At 46.7% G+C, this 17,500-nt stretch overlaps 2 long non-coding RNA genes across 4 annotated transcripts in view; one reads left to right on the forward strand and one right to left on the reverse strand.

Annotated features, from left to right (window-relative positions):
- Window positions 1–3,256: 3,256 nt before the first annotated feature.
- Window positions 3,257–7,018, reverse strand: LOC127915499 (uncharacterized). Its single transcript, XR_008091298.1, has 3 exons — window positions 6,706–7,018; window positions 4,054–4,209; window positions 3,257–3,468 (listed from the first exon to the last, which is right to left on the reverse strand). It is a non-coding gene; the product is annotated as an uncharacterized LOC127915499 (long non-coding RNA).
- Window positions 7,019–14,708: 7,690 nt separating this feature from the next.
- LOC127915522 (uncharacterized) overlaps window positions 14,709–17,500 on the forward strand; it is a 4,981-nt gene continuing 2,189 nt past the window's right edge. Inside the window, exons 1-4 of one of the 3 annotated variants that reach the window (XR_008091313.1) lie at window positions 14,709–16,247; window positions 16,538–16,579; window positions 16,706–16,789; window positions 17,034–17,117. This is a non-coding gene — a long non-coding RNA (uncharacterized LOC127915522). Of the gene's footprint in view, window positions 16,248–16,331; window positions 16,416–16,537; window positions 16,580–16,705; window positions 16,790–17,033; window positions 17,118–17,500 lie in introns of all 3 variants that reach the window. The other 2 variants (XR_008091312.1, XR_008091314.1) reach the window with 2 other exon arrangements.

Here is a 17,500-nt window from a genome sequence, read left to right on the forward strand (position 1 = left end):
GGTACAGTAGGGTACAGTAGGGTACAGTAGACTACAGTAGACTACAGTAGGGTACAGTGGACTACAGTAGGGTACAGTAGACTACAGTAGACTACAGTAGGGTACAGTAGACTACAGTAGGGTACAGTAGGGTACAGTAGGGTACAGTAGACTACAGTAGGGTACAGTAGACTACAGTAGGGTACAGTGGACAACAGTAGGGTACAGTAGACTACAGTAGGGTACAGTGGACTACAGTAGGGTACAGTCGACTACAGTAGGGTACAGTAGACTACAGTAGGGTACAGTAGACTACAGTAGGGTACAGTGGACTACAGTAGGGTATAGTGGACTACAGTAGGGTACAGTGGACAACAGTAGGGTAGAGTAGACTACAGTAGGGTACAGTAGACTACAGTAGGGTACAGTAGACTACAGTAGGGTACAGTGGACTACAGTAGGGTACAGTGGACTACAGTACGGTACAGTGGACTACAGTAGACTACAGTAGGGTACAGTGGACTACAGTAGGGTACAGTGGACTACAGTAGGGTATAGTAGACTACAGTAGGGTACAGTAGGGTACAGTGGACTACAGTAGGGTACAGTGGACAACAGTAGGGTACAGTAGACTACAGTAGGGTACAGTAGACGACAGTAGGGTACAGTAGGGTACAGTAGACTACAGTAGGGTACAGTAGACTACAGTAGGGTACAGTGGACTACAGTAGGGTGCAGTAGACTACAGTAGGGTACAGTAGGGTACAGTAGGGTACAGTAGACTACAGTAGGGTACAGTAGACTACAGTAGGGTACAGTGGACAACAGTAGGGTACAGTAGACTACAGTAGGGTACAGTGGACTACAGTAGGGTACATTAGACTACAGTAGGGTACAGTAGACTACAGTAGGGTACAGTGGACTACAGTAGGGTACAGTAGACTACAGTAGGGTACAGTGGACAACAGTAGGGTACAGTGGACTACAGTAGGGTACAGTAGACTACAGAAGGGTACAGTAGACTGCAGTAGGGTACAGTAGGGTACAGTAGACTACAGTAGGGTACAGTGGACAAGAGTAGGGTACAGTAGACTACAGTAGGGTACAGTGGACTACAGTAGGATACATTAGACTACAGTAGGGTACAGTGGACTACAGTAGGGTATAGTAGACTACAGTAGGGTACAGTAGACTGCAGTATGGTGGAGTAGGGCATGGTAGGGTGGAGTAGGGTACAGTAAGGTACAATAGATGACATTAGGGTACAGTAGACTACAGTAGGGTGCAGTAGGGTACAGTAGGGTGCAGTAGACTACAATAGGGTACAGTAGGGTACAGTAGGGTGCAGTAGACTACAGTAGGGTACAGTAGACCACAGTAGAGTGCTATGACAAGCTACCTACTGACAGGAGGAGAATGAACGTGTAAATGGACAACGTGTACGTTGACTATTTGACTTCAACCAGGGAAATGTTTAAACTAGTTGGAAAAGGGTCATATATAGACAATGTGGAGGTTTGTCTACAAGCCTAAATCATGTTTGGTTTCCAGTAGGATATCTTTAGCCTGGGTAACAGTTTGTTTAGCTATCATTCCACTCCTTGCCACTCTTGTCAAATTACACATAGTACCAGGAGTGGAAGGTTAGCACAAACAGACTGGATTCCAGGCTAAAGATATCCTTGATGATTTAGGCTTGTAGACAAACCCCAACAGTGTCTATATATTATCTTTTCAAACTAGTGTAAACATTTCCCTGGCTTTGCCAAAGGGTACATTACACACATTAGACGAGGTACACTAGATTACAATTTTTTTTTTTATAGGCAAAGCAAAGAAGAGAAGACCTTCTGCATATTTGCTCTAACACTTAGAGGATACGATTGAATTAAATAAATGGCCAAATGCTCCTAGAACTCTTAAAAGGGATAAGAAGGCTCAGAGCGTCTTACTTTAAGAGCATTAGTTGCTTTGTGGTTTAAACACGGTCTCTGTCTATGTAACCAATCAATTCTTTTCTATTCTCAATACACTCCCGGGTGGAGCAGCGGCCTAAGGTACTGCATCTCAGTGCTAGAGGCATGACTACAGACACCCTGGTTCGAATCCAGGCTGTATCACAACCGGCCGTGAATGGGAGTCACATAGGGCGGCGCACAATTGGCAATCATTGTAAATAAGAATTTGTTCTTAACTGACTTGCCTAGTTAAATTAAGGATAAATAAAATACACAAAAAAAAAAATGCTGACATCTCTCAACGAATTCTCAAATTGACCCACTATTTACATTGTCTTGAAATACACTAAAATTGGGGTATAAATTTAACATTTTCAAAAAAATGAATGTGTGGAATACTGTATAGTTAGTTATAAGACTATAGTGCTTCTAATAACAGATGTTTATTTTAATTTTTTTATTTTACCTTTATTTAATTAGGCAAGTTACTAGTCCAACGCTCTAACCACTAGGCTACCTGCTGGTTACTAGTCCAACGCTCTAACCACTAGGCTATCTGCTGGTTACTAGTCCAACGCTCTAACCACTAGGCTACCTGCTGGTTACTAGTCCAATGCTCTAACCACTAGGCAACCTGCTGGTTACTGACCCAACGCTCTAACCACGAGGCTACCTGCTGGTTACTAGTCCAATGCTCTAACCACTAGGCTACCTGCTGGTTACTAGTCCAATGCTCTAACCACTAGGCAACCTGCTGGTTACTGACCCAACGCTCTAACCACTAGGCTACCTGCTGGTTACTAGTCCAATGCTCTAACCACTAGGCTACCTGCTGGTTACTAGTCCAACGCTCTAACCACTAGGCTACCTGCTGGTTACTAGTCCAACGCTCTAACCACTAGGCTACCTGCTGGTTACTAGTCCAACGCTCTAACCACTAGGCTACCTGCTGGTTACTAGTCCAATGCTCTAACCACTAGGCTACCTGCTGGTTACTAGTCCAACGCTCTAACCACTAGGCTACCTGCTGGTTACTGACCCAACGCTCTAACCACTAGGCTACCTGCTGGTTACTAGTCCAATGCTCTAACCACTAGGCTACCTGCTGGTTACTAGTCCAACGCTCTAACCACTAGGCTACCTGCTGGTTACTAGTCCAACGCTCTAACCACTAGGCTACCTGCTGGTTACTAGTCCAACGCTCTAACCACTAGGCTACCTGCTGGTTACTAGTCCAATGCTCTAACCACTAGGCTACCTGCTGGTTACTAGTCCAACGCTCTAACCACTAGGCTACCTGCTGGTTACTAGTCCAACGCTCTAACCACTAGGCTACCTGCTGGTTACTAGTCCAATGCTCTAACCACTAGGCAACCTGCTGGTTACTGACCCAACGCTCTAACCACTAGGCTACCTGCTGGTTACTAGTCCAACGCTCTAACCACTAGGCTACCTGCTGGTTACTAGTCCAATGCTCTAACCACTAGGCTACCTGCTGGTTACTAGTCCAACGCTCTAACCACTAGGCTACCTGCTGGTTACTAGTCCAACGCTCTAACCACTAGGCTACCTGCTGGTTACTAGTCCAACGCTCTAACCACTAGGCTATCTGCTGGTTACTAGTCCAACGCTCTAACCACTAGGCTACCTGCTGGTTACTAGTCCAATGCTCTAACCACTAGGCAACCTGCTGGTTACTGACCCAACGCTCTAACCACGAGGCTACCTGCTGGTTACTAGTCCAACGCTCTAACCACTAGGCTACCTGCTGGTTACTAGTCCAATGCTCTAACCACTAGGCTACCTGCTGGTTACTAGTCCAACGCTCTAACCACTAGGCTACCTGCTGGTTACTAGTCCAACGCTCTAACCACTAGGCTACCTGCTGGTTACTAGTCCAACGCTATAACCACTAGGCTATCTGCTGGTTACTAGTCCAACGCTCTAACCACTAGGCTACCTGCTGGTTACTAGTCCAATGCTCTAACCACTAGGCAACCTGCTGGTTACTGACCCAACGCTCTAACCACTAGGCTACCTGCTGGTTACTAGTCCAACGCTCTAACCACTAGGCTACCTGCTGGTTACTAGTCCAATGCTCTAACCACTAGGCTACCTGCTGGTTACTAGTCCAACGCTCTAACCACTAGGCTACCTGCTGGTTACTAGTCCAACGCTCTAACCACTAGGCTACCTGCTGGTTACTAGTCCAACGCTCTAACCACTAGGCTACCTGCTGGTTACTAGTCCAACGCTCTAACCACTAGGCTACCTGCTGGTTACTAGTCCAACGCTCTAACCACTAGGCTACCTGCTGGTTACTAGTCCAACGCTCTAACCACTAGGCAACCTGCTGGTTACTGACCCAACGCTCTAACCACTAGGCTACCTGCTGGTTACTAGTCCAATGCTCTAACCACTAGGCTACCTGCTGGTTACTAGTCCAATGCTCTAACCACTAGGCTACCTGCTGGTTACTAGTCCAACGCTCTAACCACTAGGCTACCTGCTGGTTACTAGTCCAACGCTCTAACCACTAGGCAACCTGCTGGTTACTGACCCAACGCTCTAACCACTAGGCTACCTGCTGGTTACTAGTCCAACGCTCTAACCACTAGGCTACCTGCTGGTTACTAGTCCAATGCTCTAACCACTAGGCTACCTGCTGGTTACTAGTCCAACGCTCTAACCACTAGGCTACCTGCTGGTTACTAGTCCAACGCTCTAACCACTAGGCAACCTGCTGGTTACTGACCCAACGCTGTAACCACTAGGCTACCTGCTGGTTACTAGTCCAATGCTCTAACCACTAGGCTACCTGCTGGTTACTAGTCCAACGCTCTAACCACTAGGCTACCTGCTGGTTACTAGTCCAACGCTCTAACCACTAGGCAACCTGCTGGTTACTGACCCAACGCTCTAACCACTAGGCTACCTGCTGGTTACTAGTCCAACGCTCTAACCACTAGGCTACCTGCTGGTTACTAGTCCAATGCTCTAACCACTAGGCTACCTGCTGGTTACTAGTCCAACGCTCTAACCACTAGGCTACCTGCTGGTTACTAGTCCAACGCTCTAACCACTAGGCTACCTGCTGGTTACTAGTCCAACGCTCTAACCACTAGGCTACCTGCTGGTTACTAGTCCAACGCTCTAACCAATAGCCTACCTGCTGGTTACTAGTCCAACGCTCTAACCACTAGGCTACCTGCTGGTTACTAGTCCAACGCTCTAACCACTAGGCTACCTGCTGGTTACTAGTCCAACGCTCTAACCACTAGGCTACCTGCTGGTTACTAGTCCAATGCTCTAACCACTAGGCTACCTGCTGGTTACTAGTCCAATGCTCTAACCACTAGGCAACCTGCTGGTTACTGACCCAACGCTGTAACCACTAGGCTACCTGCTGGTTACTAGTCCAACACTCTAACCACTAGGCTACCTGCTGGTTACTAGTCCAACACTCTAACCACTAGGCTACCTGCTGGTTACTAGTCCAACGCTCTAACCACTAGGCTACCTGCTGGTTACTAGTCCAACACTCTAACCACTAGGCTACCTGCTGGTTACTAGTCCAACACTCTAACCACTAGGCTACCTGCTGGTTACTAGTCCAACGCTCTAACCACTAGGCTACCTGCTGGTTACTAGTCCAACGCTCTAACCACTAGGCTACCTGCTGGTTACTAGTCCAACACTCTAACCACTAGGCTACCTGCTGGTTACTAGTCCAACGCTCTAACCACTAGGCTACCTGCTGGTTACTAGTCCAACACTCTAACCACTAGGCTACCTGCTGGTTACTAGTCCAACACTCTAACCACTAGGCTACCTGCTGGTTACTAGTCCAATGCTCTAACCACTAGGCTACCTGCTGGTTACTAGTCCAACGCTCTAACCACTAGGCTACCTGCTGGTTACTAGTCCAACGCTCTAACCACTAGGCTACCTGCTGGTTACTAGTCCAACGCTCTAACCACTAGGCTACCTGCTGGTTACTAGTCCAACGCTCTAACCACTAGGCTACCTGCTGGTTACTAGTCCAACGCTCTAACCACTAGGCTACCTGCTGGTTACTAGTCCAACGCTCTAACCACTAGGCAACCTGCTGGTTACTGACCCAACGCTCTAACCACTAGGCTACCTGCTGGTTACTAGTCCAATGCTCTAACCACTAGGCTACCTGCTGGTTACTAGTCCAATGCTCTAACCACTAGGCTACCTGCTGGTTACTAGTCCAACGCTCTAACCACTAGGCTACCTGCTGGTTACTAGTCCAACGCTCTAACCACTAGGCAACCTGCTGGTTACTGACCCAACGCTCTAACCACTAGGCTACCTGCTGGTTACTAGTCCAACGCTCTAACCACTAGGCTACCTGCTGGTTACTAGTCCAATGCTCTAACCACTAGGCTACCTGCTGGTTACTAGTCCAACGCTCTAACCACTAGGCTACCTGCTGGTTACTAGTCCAACGCTCTAACCACTAGGCAACCTGCTGGTTACTGACCCAACGCTCTAACCACTAGGCTACCTGCTGGTTACTAGTCCAATGCTCTAACCACTAGGCTACCTGCTGGTTACTAGTCCAACGCTCTAACCACTAGGCTACCTGCTGGTTACTAGTCCAACGCTCTAACCACTAGGCAACCTGCTGGTTACTGACCCAACGCTCTAACCACTAGGCTACCTGCTGGTTACTAGTCCAACGCTCTAACCACTAGGCTACCTGCTGGTTACTAGTCCAATGCTCTAACCACTAGGCTACCTGCTGGTTACTAGTCCAACGCTCTAACCACTAGGCTACCTGCTGGTTACTAGTCCAACGCTCTAACCACTAGGCTACCTGCTGGTTACTAGTCCAACGCTCTAACCACTAGGCTACCTGCTGGTTACTAGTCCAACGCTCTAACCACTAGCCTACCTGCTGGTTACTAGTCCAACGCTCTAACCACTAGGCTACCTGCTGGTTACTAGTCCAACGCTCTAACCACTAGGCTACCTGCTGGTTACTAGTCCAACGCTCTAACCACTAGGCTACCTGCTGGTTACTAGTCCAATGCTCTAACCACTAGGCTACCTGCTGGTTACTAGTCCAATGCTCTAACCACTAGGCAACCTGCTGGTTACTGACCCAACGCTCTAACCACTAGGCTACCTGCTGGTTACTAGTCCAACACTCTAACCACTAGGCTACCTGCTGGTTACTAGTCCAACACTCTAACCACTAGGCTACCTGCTGGTTACTAGTCCAACGCTCTAACCACTAGGCTACCTGCTGGTTACTAGTCCAACACTCTAACCACTAGGCTACCTGCTGGTTACTAGTCCAACACTCTAACCACTAGGCTACCTGCTGGTTACTAGTCCAACGCTCTAACCACTAGGCTACCTGCTGGTTACTAGTCCAACGCTCTAACCACTAGGCTACCTGCTGGTTACTAGTCCAACACTCTAACCACTAGGCTACCTGCTGGTTACTAGTCCAACGCTCTAACCACTAGGCTACCTGCTGGTTACTAGTCCAACACTCTAACCACTAGGCTACCTGCTGGTTACTAGTCCAACACTCTAACCACTAGGCTACCTGCTGGTTACTAGTCCAACGCTCTAACCACTAGGCTACCTGCTGGTTACTAGTCCAACACTCTAACCACTAGGCTACCCTGCCGCCCCGGAAATGTACAGACAAAGATTATCTCAGAAAGATATTCTGAATATTTACTGCAACAGTAAGGTGACGAATGTATATTTCAGCTTTAACCGAACTTGATTTAGCATTTAGTCTCTTTAAAGAAATCTTCAATACTATTGTGGATCATGATTATGTCACACCCTGATCTGTTTCACCTGTCTTCGTTATTGTTTCCACCCCCTCCAGGTGTCGCAGATTTTCCCCAGTGTATTTATCCCTGTGTTTCCTGTCTCTCTGTCCCAGTGTATTTATCCCTGTGATTCCTGTCTCTCTGTACCAGTATATTTATCCCTGTGTTTCCTGTCTCTCTGTACCAGTGTATTTATCCCTGTGTTTCCTGTCTCTCTGTACCAGTGTATGTATCCCTGTGTTTCCTGTCTCTTGTCCCAGTGTATTTATCCCTGTGTTTCCTGTCTCTCTGTCCCAGTGTATTTATCCCTGTGCTTCCTGTCTCTCTGTACCAGTGTATTTATCCCTGTGTTTCCTGTCTCTCTGTACCAGAGTATTTATCCCTGTGTTTCCTGTCTCTCTGTACCAGTGTATTTATCCCTGTGTTTCCTGTCTCTCTGTACCAGTGTATTTATCCCTGTGTTTCCTGTCTCTCTGTACCAGTGTATTTATCCCTGTGTTTCCTGTCTCTCTGTCCCAGTGTATTTATCCCTGTGTTTCCTGTCTCTCTGTACCAGTGTATGTATCCCTGTGTTTCCTGTCTCTCTGTACCAGTGTATTTATCCCTGTGTTTCCTGTCTCTCTGTACGAGTGTATTTATCCCTGTGCTTCCTGTCTCTCTGTACCAGTGTATTTATCCCTGTGTTTCCTGTCTCTGTACTAGTGTATTTATCCCTGTGTTTCCTGTCTCTCTGTACCAGTGTATTTATCCCTGTGTTTCCTGTCTCTCTGTACCAGTGTATTTCTGTGACAGTTTGTCTTGTATGTTCAAATCAACCAGTGTATTCTTTCAGTCCTTTTGCTATTTTCATTTTGATAGTTTACCTGGTTTTGACCCCTGCCTGTCTCTGGACTATTTTCCCGCCTGTCTGATCACAGTGCCTGATCATCCTGCCTGATCATCCTGTCTGATCATAGTGCCTGATCATCCTGTCTGATCATCCTGCCTGATCATCCTGTCTGATCTTCCTGTCTGATCATCCTGCCTGATCATCCTGCCTGATCATCCTGCCTGATCATCCTGTCTGATCATCCTGCCTGATCATCCTGCCTGATCATCCTGTCTGATCATCCTGCCTGATCATCCTGTCTGATCATCCTGCCTGATCATCCTGCCTGATCTTCCTGTCTGATCTTCCTGCCTGATCTTCCTGCCTGATCATCCTGCCTGATCTTCCTGCCTGATCATCCTGCCTGATCTTCCTGCCTGATCATCCTGTCTGATCATCCTGCCTGATCTTCCTGCCTGATCATCCTGTCTGATCATCCTGCCTGATCATCCTGCCTGATCATCCTGCCTGATCTTCCTGCCTGATCATCCTGCCTGCCCTGACCTTGATTCTGCCTGATCTTCCTGTCTGATCTTCCTGCCTGATCTTCCTGCCTGATCATCCTGTCTGATCATCCTGCCTGATCATCCTGCCTGCCCTGACCTTGATTCTGCCTGATCTTCCTGTCTGATCTTCCTGCCTGATCATCCTGTCTGATCATCCTGCCTGTCCTTCGGTACCTTTTGGACTCTGAACTTGTTTTGATCCTTTTGCCTGTCCACGACCACTCTCTTCTCAGGGTGATTAATCCCTATTGGATTAATACATATTCTAAGACTCCAACCATCTGCCTCTCCTGTGTTTGCATCTGGGTCTCGTCTTGCGTCATGATAGATTACTTCATTGGCAAAGTGAGCAAACTTAGAAATTCCAACAACGAACAGTGAGCCATTTGTAATCATGCATATAATGACAAAAAAAAGCATCAGATCAGTAATGACAAACCTCTTGGCATTGATAGCTACAGAGGATGGTAGCTGACTCTATAGTCACTCCTACTGGAGGATGGTAGCTGACTCTATAGTCACTCCTACAGAGGATGGTAGCTGACTCTATAGCCACTCCTACTGGAGGATGGTAGCTGACTCTATAGTCACTCCTACTGGAGGATGGTAGCTGACTCTATAGCCACTCCTACTGGAGGATGGTAGCTGACTCTATAGTCACTCCTACTGGAGGATGGTAGCTGACTCTATAGCCACTCCTACTGGAGGATGGTAGCTGACTCTATAGTCACTCCTACAGAGGATGGTAGCTGACTCTATAGCCACTCCTACTGGAGGATGGTAGCTGACTCTATAGTCACTCCTACTGGAGGATGGTAGCTGACTCTATAGTCACTCCTACAGAGGATGGTAGCTGACTCTATAGTCACTCCTACTGGAGGATGGTAGCTGACTCTATAGTCACTCCTACAGAGGATGGTAGCTGACTCTATAGCCACTCCTACTGGAGGATGGTAGCTGACTCTATAGTCACTCCTACTGGAGGATGGTAGCTGACTCTATAGCCACTCCTACTGGAGGATGGTAGCTGACTCTATAGTCACTCCTACTGGAGGATGGTAGCTGACTCTATAGCCACTCCTACTGGAGGATGGTAGCTGACTCTATAGTCACTCCTACAGAGGATGGTAGCTGACTCTATAGCCACTCCTACTGGAGGATGGTAGCTGACTCTATAGTCACTCCTACAGAGGATGGTAGCTGACTCTATAGCCACTCCTACTGGAGGATGGTAGCTGACTCTATAGTCACTCCTACTGGAGGATGGTAGCTGACTCTATAGCCACTCCTACTGGAGGATGGTAGCTGACTCTATAGCCACTCCTACAGAGGATGGTAGCTGACTCTATAGTCACTCCTACTGAGGATGGTAGCTGACTCTATAGCCACTCCTACTGGAGGATGGTAGCTGACTCTATAGCCACTCCTACTGGAGGATGGTAGCTGACTCTATAGTCACTCCTACTGAGGATGGTAGCTGACTCTATAGCCACTCCTACAAATCTGTCGTTCTGCCCCTGAACAGGCAGTTAACCCACTGTTCCCAGGCCGTCATTGAAAATAAGAATATGTTTTTAACTGACTTGCCTGGTTAAATAAAGGTAAAAAATAAAATAAAAATAGCCACTCCTACAGAGGATGGTAGCTGACTCTATAGCCACTCCTACTGGAGGATGGTAGCTGACTCTATAGCCACTCCTACTGAGGATGGTAGCTGACTCTATAGCCACTCCTACAGAGGATGGTAGCTGACTCTATAGCCACTCCTACAGAGGATGGTAGCTGACTCTATAGTCACTCCTACTGGAGGATGGTAGCTGACTCTATAGCCACTCCTACTGAGGATGGTAGCTGACTCTATAGCCACTCCTACAGAGGATGGTAGCTGACTCTATAGCCACTCCTACAGAGGATGGTAGCTGACTCTATAGTCACTCCTACTGAGGATGGTAGCTGACTCTATAGTCACTCCTACTGAGGATGGTAGCTGACTCTATAGCCACTCCTACTGGAGGATGGTAGCTGACTCTATAGCCACTCCTACTGAGGATGGTAGCTGACTCTATAGCCACTCCTACAGAGGATGGTAGCTGACTCTATAGCCACTCCTACAGAGGATGGTAGCTGACTCTATAGTCACTCCTACTGGAGGATGGTAGCTGACTCTATAGCCACTCCTACTGAGGATGGTAGCTGACTCTATAGCCACTCCTACAGAGGATGGTAGCTGACTCTATAGCCACTCCTACAGAGGATGGTAGCTGACTCTATAGTCACTCCTACTGAGGATGGTAGCTGACTCTATAGTCACTCCTACTGAGGATGGTAGCTGACTCTATAGCCACTCCTACTGAGGATGGTAGCTGACTCTATAGCCACTCCTACTGAGGATGGTAGCTGACTCTATAGCCACTCCTACTGAGGATGGTAGCTGACTCTATAGTCACTCCTACTGAGGATGGTAGCTGACTCTATAGCCACTCCTACTGAGGATGGTAGCTGACTCTATAGCCACTCCTACTGGAGGATGGTAGCTGACTCTATAGCCACTCCTACTGAGGATGGTAGCTGACTCTATAGCCACTCCTACTGAGGATGGTAGCTGACTCTATAGCCACTCCTACTGAGGATGGTAGCTGACTCTATAGCCACTCCTACTGAGGATGGTAGCTGACTCTATAGCCACTCCTACTTGAGGATGGTAGCTGACTCTATAGCCACTCCTACTGAGGATGGTAGCTGACTCTATAGCCACTCCTACTGGAGGATGGTAGCTGACTCTATAGCCACTCCTACAGAGGATGGTAGCTGACTCTATAGTCACTCCTACTGGAGGATGGTAGCTGACTCTATAGCCACTCCTACTGGAGGATGGTAGCTGACTCTATAGCCACTCCTACTGGAGGATGGTAGCTGACTCTATAGCCACTCCTACTGAGGATGGTAGCTGACTCTATAGCCACTCCTACTGGAGGATGGTAGCTGACTCTATAGCCACTCCTACTGGAGGATGGTAGCTGACTCTATAGCCACTCCTACTGGAGGATGGTAGCTGACTCTATAGTCACTCCTACAGAGGATGGTAGCTGACTCTATAGCCACTCCTACTGGAGGATGGTAGCTGACTCTATAGCCACTCCTACTGAGGATGGTAGCTGACTCTATAGCCACTCCTACAGAGGATGGTAGCTGACTCTATAGTCACTCCTACTGAGGATGGTAGCTGACTCTATAGCCACTCCTACAGAGGATGGTAGCTGACTCTATAGTCACTCCTACAGAGGATGGTAGCTGACTCTATAGTCACTCCTACTGAGGATGGTAGCTGACTCTATAGCCACTCCTACAGAGGATGGTAGCTGACTCTATAGTCACTCCTACAGAGGATGGTAGCTGACTCTATAGTCACTCCTACAGAGGATGGTAGCTGACTCTATAGCCACTCCTACTGAGGATGGTAGCTGACTCTATAGTCACTCCTACAGAGGATGGTAGCTGACTCTATAGCCACTCCTACTGGAGGATGGTAGCTGACTCTATAGTCACTCCTACAGAGGATGGTAGCTGACTCTATAGCCACTCCTACTGAAGGATGGTAGCTGACTCTATAGTCACTCCTACAGAGGATGGTAGCTGACTCTATAGCCACTCCTACTGAAGGATGGTAGCTGACTCTATAGCCACTCCTACAGAGGATGGTAGCTGACTCTATAGCCACTCCTACAGAGGATGGTAGCTGACTCTATAGCCACTCCTACAGAGGATGGTAGCTGACTCTATAGTCACTCCTACAGAGGATGGTAGCTGACTCTATAGCCACTCCTACTGAAGGATGGTAGCTGACTCTATAGCCACTCCTACAGAGGATGGTAGCTGACTCTATAGCCACTCCTACTGAGGATGGTAGCTGACTCTATAGCCACTCCTACTGAGGATGGTAGCTGACTCTATAGCCACTCCTACTGAGGAAGGTAGCTGACTCTATAGCCACTCCTACTGAAGGATGGTAGCTGACTCTATAGCCACTCCTACTGGAGGATGGTAGCTGACTCTATAGTCACTCCTACTGAGGATGGTAGCTGACGCTATAGCCACTCCTACTGGAGGATGGTAGCTGACTCTATAGCCACTCCTACTGGAGGATGGTAGCTGACGCTATAGCCACTCCTACTGAGGATGGTAGCTGACGCTATAGCCACTCCTACTGGAGGATGGTAGCTGACTCTATAGCCACTCCTACTGGAGGATGGTAGCTGACTCTATAGCCACTCCTACAGAGGATGGTAGCTGACTCTATAGCCACTCCTACTGGAGGATGGTAGCTGACGCTATAGCCACTCCTACTGGAGGATGGTAGCTGACGCTATAGCCACTCCTACTGGAGGATGGTAGCTGACTCTATAGCCACTCCTACTGGAGGATGGTAGCTGACTCTATAGACACTCCTACTGGAGGATGGTAGCTGACTCTATAGTCACTCCTACAGAGGATGGTAGCTGACTCTATAGCCACTCCTACAGAGGATGGTAGCTGACTCTATAGCCACTCCTACTGAGGATGGTAGCTGACGCTATAGCCACTCCTACTGGAGGATGGTAGCTGACTCTATAGCCACTCCTATCTGTCATATCTTTATTCTGAGCCTGGAGGACAGTCTTGGACCTCAGGCCTGGAGGACAGTCTTGGACCTCAGGCCTGGAGGACAGTCTTGGACCTCAGGCCTGGAGGACAGTCTTGGACCTCAGGCCTGGAGGACAGTCTTGGACCTCAGGCCTGGAGGACAGTCTTGGACCTCAGGCCTGGAGGACAGTCTTAGACCTCAGGCCTGGAGGACAGTCTTGGACCTCAGGCCTGGAGGACAGTCTTGGACCTCAGGCCTGGAGGACAGTCTTGGACCTCAGGCCTGGAGGACAGTCTTGGACCTCAGGCCTGGAGGGAAGCCAAAGTAATTCCACTACCCAAGAGTGTTAAAGTGGCCTTAACTGGTTCTAACAGCAGACCTATCAGCTTGCTGCCAGCTCTTAGCAAAATGTTTGAAAAAAAAATGTGTTTGACCAAATACAATGCAATTTTTCTGTAAACAAATTAACAGACTTTCAGCACTCTTATAGAGAAGGACGCTCAACATGTACAGCCCTGGCACAAATGACTGACGATTGGTTGAAAGAACTTGATAAGAAGATTGTGGGAGCTTCCTGTTAGACTTCAGTGCAGATGTTGTTGAAAATGTAAAAAAACATAATGATGTTTTTAGATAATTTTGCCAAATGTATTAAAAAAATAAATAAACACTAATTTCATAAGTACAGAAAATATAATGTACAGTGCCTTGTGAAAGTATTCACCCCCTTGGCATTTTTCCTATTTTGTTGCCTTACAACCTGGAATTAAAATAGTTTTTTTTTTTTTTTGGGTGTTGTTGTTTCGTTTTATTTACACAATATGCCTACCATTTTGTAGATGCTAAATATTTTTTTATTGTGGAACAAACAAGAAATAAGACCAAAAAAGAACAGAAAACTTGAGCGTGCATTACTATTCACCCCCACAAAGTCAATACTTTGTAGAGCCACCTTTTGCAGCAATTACAGCTGCAAGTCTCTTGGGATATGTCTCTATAAACTTGGCACATCTAGCCACTGGGATTTTTGCCCATTCTTCAAGGCAAAACGGCTCCAGCTCCTTCAAGTTGGATGGGTTCCTGCTGGTGTACAACGATCTTTAAGTCATACTGTAAAGGATCTCGTCCTCCTCTTCTGAGGAGGAGTAGCGAGAAGGATCGGAGGACCAAAACGCAGCGTGGTAAGTGTCCATAATTTAATTTAATGAAGAAAAATGAACACTGAACAAAAACAATAAACAATAAACGAACAGTCCCGTAAGGTGAGTGACAAAACACTAAACAGGAAATAAACACCCACCAAAACCCAGGTGGAAAAAGCCTACCAAAGTATGATTCTCAATCAGAGATAACTAACGACACCTGCCTCTGATTGAGAACCATACCAGGCCGAACACAGAAACCAACATAGAAAAACAAACAGACTGCCCACCCCAACTCCCTGACCGTACTAAAACAAAGACATACTAAAACAAAGGAACTAAGGTCCGAACGTGACATATACCACACATTCTCAATTGGATTGAGGACTGTGCTTTGACTAGGCATTTTTTTATTTTTTATTTTACCTTTATTTAACCAGGCAAGTCAGTTAAGAACACATTCTTATTTTCAATGATGGCCTGGGGAACAGTGGGCAGAACGACAGATTTCTACCTTGTCAGCTCGGGGGTTTGAACTCGCAACCTTCTGGTTACTAGTCCAACGCTCTAACCACTAGGCTACGCTGCCGCCCCATTTACAAAACATTTAAATGTTTCCCCTTAAACCACTCAAGTGTTGCTTTAGCAGTATGCCTAGGGTCATTGTCCTGCTGGAAGGTGAACCTCCGTCCCAGTATCAAATTTCTGGAAGACTGAAACAGTTTTCCCTCAAGAATGTCCCTGTATTTAGCACCATCCATCATTCCTTCAATTCTGACCAGTTTCCCAGTCCCTGTTGAAGAAAAACATCCCCACAGCATGATGCTGCCACCACCATTCTCGGGGTGATGAGAGGTGTTGGGTTTGTGACAGACAGCGTTTTCCTTGATGGCAAAAAGCTCGATTTTGATCAAGTCTCATCTGACCAGAGTACCTTCTTCCATATGTTTGGAGAGTTTCCCACATGCCCTTTGGCGAACACCAAACGTTTGCTTATTTTTTTTCTTTAAGCAATGGCTTTTTCTGGCCACTCTTCCGTAAAGGGCACATTTGAAAAAGAGACATATGTCTCAATATATCTTCTCTGGTAAAAAAAAATAAAGATCACAGGAGTGCAGCGGTATAAGGCTGTCACGATTTCCACCGCAGTCGGTCCCTCTCCTTGAGGGACTGGGCAGCGTTCGACGGTCGACGCCACTGGCTTTCTAGCCATCGCCGATCCACTTCTCATTTTCCAATTGTTTTGTCTTTGTTTTCGACACACCTGCTTTCTATTCCCCAATTACATGGTCATTATTTAACCCTCTGTTTCCCCATGTTGGTGTGCGTGTTTGTATATCATGTTTAGGTTGTTACTGGTTGGCTGGTATTGTCTGTATATAATGTTCTGGTCGTTACTTGTTGGCTGGTATTGTCTGTATATAATGTTCAGGTCGTTACTGGTTGGCTGGTATTGTCTGTATATAATGTTTAGGTCGTTACTTGTTGGCTGGTATTGTCTGTATATAATGTTTAGGTCGTTGTTGGCTGGTATTGTCTGTATATAATGTTTAGGTTGTTACTGGTTGGCTGGTATTGTCTGTATATAATGTTCTGGTCGTTACTTGTTGGCTGGTATTGTCTGTATATAATGTTCAGGTCGTTACTGGTTGGCTGGTATTGTCTGTATATAATGTTTAGGTCGTTACTGGTTGGCTGGTATTGTCTGTATATAATGTTTAGGTCGTTACTTGTTGGCTGGTATTGTCTGTATATAATGTTTAGGTCGTTACTTGTTGGCTGGTATTGTCTGTATATAATGTTCAGGTCGTTACTTGTTGGCTGGTATTGTCTGTATATAATGTTTAGGTCGTTACTGGTTGGCTGGTATTGTCTGTATATAATGTTCAGGTCGTTACTTGTTGGCTGGTATTGTCTGTATATCATGTTCAGGTCGTTACTGGTTGGCTGGTATTGTCTGTATATCATGTTCAGGTCGTTACTGGTTGGCTGGTATTGTCTGTATATAATGTTCAGGTCGTTACTGGTTGGCTGGCATTGTCTGTATATAATGTTCAGGTCGTTGTTGGCTGGTATTGTCTGTATATAATGTTCAGGTCGTTGTTGGCTGGTATTGTCTGTATATAATGTTCAGGTCGTTACTGGTTGGCTGGTATTGTCTGTATATAATGTTCAGGTCGTTACTGGTTGGCTGGTATTGTCTGTATATAATGTTCAGGTCGTTACTGGTTGGCTGGTATTGTCTGTATATAATGTTTAGGTCGTCACTGGTTGGCTGGTATTGTCTGTATATAATGTTTAGGTTGTTACTTGTTGGCTGGTATTGTCTGTATATAATGTTCAGGTCGTTACTGGTTGGCTGGTTTTGTCTGTATATAATGTTCAGGTCGTTACTTGTTGGCTGGTATTGTCTGTATATCATGTTTTGGTCGTTACTGGTTGGCTGGTATTGTCTGTATATAATGTTCAGGTCGTTACTGGTTGGCTGGTATTGTCTGTATATCATGTTCAGGTCATTACTGGTTGGCTGGTATTGTCTGTATATAATGTTCAGGTCGTTACTTGTTGGCTGGTATTGTCTGTATATCATGTTTAGGTCGT

This window comes from Oncorhynchus keta, chromosome 3 (genome assembly GCF_023373465.1).
Source record: "Oncorhynchus keta strain PuntledgeMale-10-30-2019 chromosome 3, Oket_V2, whole genome shotgun sequence".
Lineage (NCBI taxonomy): Eukaryota > Metazoa > Chordata > Actinopteri > Salmoniformes > Salmonidae > Oncorhynchus > Oncorhynchus keta.